Raw genomic sequence first — 2,860 nt, forward strand, 5'->3', positions numbered from 1 at the left:
CTATTTGCGGCTCTTTGCCACAAGTTGTCGCTGTTTTGCAAGAGCAACTAGTTGACGAGCGCTCCTTCGGAAACCTCCCAACGTTGGGGGTGGGTTGAGAGCGCGCCACTCTGAGCGCTTTCTTCGGATTTTGTTTTTACTTTTTATTTTTTAGCACGCGTTTTTTGCTTTCTAAATTGCTTTTTTCGATATTTTTAACCTTTTGGTTTTCCACCGGTCCTTAGTTTTTTCTCAAAAAATACGTTTTTTCCCGCGAGAGGCACAGTTTTGCTTCCGTGAGAAGCAGAAAAAGTGCTCCCGGTTCTGTTTTTTCATCTGGTTTTTTTGTGAAAAAAACTTCCTCAAAACCTGTCAACATAGGATCTCGCCGCGGGGAATCTAATGATGAAAACGGTTTGAGATTTGGACGCCCGGTTTAAGAGATAAAACGGTTTGACTAAACGGATGTACGAAAAAAAGGAAAAACTCCCAGGTTGCAGAAATTTAAATAATGCATTGCAATGCGCCAGTTGTCGCAACCTGAGAAGGTGGGAGTGATCTTTGAAAAGATGTACTCCTTAATTAGTTTTTTTAGGCAAACATGCATTTATTATTTAAACATCACGATCACAGGGACAAACCTAAGCTCCTCAGGGACCCCTAGCCAGACATGACGGCTAGTCCCTAGCACTAGTGCATGTTTTGCATGCGCATTCGAGGTCCGAGACTCATGACTAATAGTACAGGAAATAAATAACCCTATACTAAGTGATATTTGATGTAACACGACACCATAAGTAGGTGCACTCCCATGCTTGATGGCGTCGACCACCACTTTGCAATCCGATGCTATCTTTATTCTCCGAAGGTCTCCAGTTGGGAGGTCCGAGACTCATGACTAATAGTAGAGGCTCCTTGCCATGCTGCACTCCATCAGCGAGTGTCTTCAGTTGTCTGGCGATCCAAACAATGCACAGGTATCATACGTAGCCATATTTCGGTGATGTAGTATGTCCCCCATAGGAATAGAATTATGTGCTAAACGCCATGCAAAGGCGTGAAGCTTTGAGGGAACCTTGGTTTGCCAAATGGCGTCCCAGCCCTTACACTCGGGCGAAGTTCCTGAGGCACTCCCCTGACATTCAATCTAGTCTTCCCTGGTCATTTTGAGACGCATGATCATATGATATGAAGAACGGACAAAGAAACTTCTTCTCTCATCCGGTTTTCATGCCCAGAAGTCCTCCACTTGTCTTGTACAAACTGGAATTTTTAGGATTGCCTCAACATCTATGGGGACAAACACTTGGCGTAGGATATCCTCCCGCCATGTAGCGGTCATTGCATCGATTAGATGCGACACCAGTTCGGGAGGGTTCTACCCCAGAGATGCCAGGGGCCGCATGATACGTTCTCTTGGTATCCAGTTGTGGCTCCATATGCTGATTGTTTCACCGGTACCCACCCTCTCGATAATCCCCTGTTTGACAATATCCCTACCATCAATGATAGCCCGCCAAAAATCTAGTATGGGTGCGATCCCAACTCTACATGTAGCAAGCCCGAAGCGGGGAAGTAGCAAGCCTTCAGAATTCGCAAGCTGAGCGAAGAAGGCTAGTTAATGATGCGCCAGGACTGCCGTGACAGCAAGGCCAAATTGAAAACCTCCAGATAATGAAATCCTAGTCCTCCCAAGTTTTTTCACCATGTCAGGACGTCCCACGACACCTAGTCCTCAGGCACGCATGTCGGCGGGCTGAGCGGCGCGGCGTGCGTGGCCAGGGCCAGGGAGAGGACGACGACGATGAGTAAGAATTTGCTGGCGGCGGGGTGGGTGGAAGTGGCCCGCATGGCGACCCGACTCCGGAGTCCGGAGCATTGGCGAGTAGATGAGCTTGATCAATCGATCGGTGGTGGTAGAGATGATATGTGGTGTGTCGCACGCGGCACGCCTATGATGGTTGATGGAGACCAATTTCCCAGTGCCGACGTGCAGCCATCGTGAAGCCGCACTTTGACTTTGCCGGACCGGTGAACCCAGGCGTGCCGGTACAGCCGTACAGGGAGCCGTCGCCATGGTCTCTGCTCTCTGCTTGCCGCCGGTCTCCCGCTAGCTAGCTAGTGCCGGCAGATTGTGAGTCCTACCTGTATGTTTTTGTGCTGGCCGAATCCTACTTTCACAACGCAAATGTAATAAGGGAAGTGAAGTGAAGGAGATCTTACGACAAAGGCGATCGAGACCACAGCACAACTGTGGTACGTACTTATAAATACTGGAAAATTTGTGACGAATAAGGAAGTCAGGATGGCCGAGTGGTCTAAGGCGCCAGACTCAAGTTCTGGTCCTCTTACGAGGGCGTGGGTTCAAACCCCACTTCTGACATTTAATTTTTATTCCCTTTATTCTGCTTTATTTCACCATCTCTATACTTTTTTTTGAAGCTTTCAGGCTTTTATTCCAGGTTAAGGCATGTCATAGAGAGCAAAATGCAGGACTGCACATTGAGATTAGTGATACACTCCATGGCAGGACAAGATCCTCTTCATGCCTAACACCTAAACAAGTGAAAAAAATACAAGCTCCAATATTACGAAGGTTGTAACCATCTTGAGCTTGCCTATAGGCACCCTTATTGCTTGACCTGCTAATCTTGAATATTCTAGGATCAGCTTCCTTATTGTGCTTGATGAAAGCATTAAGATATCCCTGATGGTCCAGTGGCCAGGGTAATTTTCAAGGCATCGCCTCGCCGCAGTTTCTATCAGAACCTGATTATCTGTTGAGAATTAGGCCTATGAAGATGAAGCGCCTTGGCAATTTGGGCACCCAGCTCCAAAGCTCTAGCTTCAGCCTGGATAACAAAAGTAGCCTTAGATGGCG

At 47.6% G+C, this 2,860-nt stretch overlaps 1 non-coding gene across 1 annotated transcript; it reads left to right on the forward strand.

Annotated features, from left to right (window-relative positions):
- The first annotated feature begins 2,278 nt into the window (after positions 1-2,278).
- Positions 2,279-2,362, forward strand: TRNAL-CAA. Its single transcript has one exon. It is a non-coding gene; the product is annotated as a tRNA-Leu (tRNA).
- The last annotated feature ends 498 nt before the right edge of the window (positions 2,363-2,860 follow it).

This window comes from Triticum dicoccoides, chromosome 2A (assembly GCF_002162155.2).
Source record: "Triticum dicoccoides isolate Atlit2015 ecotype Zavitan chromosome 2A, WEW_v2.0, whole genome shotgun sequence".
NCBI lineage: Eukaryota > Viridiplantae > Streptophyta > Magnoliopsida > Poales > Poaceae > Triticum > Triticum dicoccoides.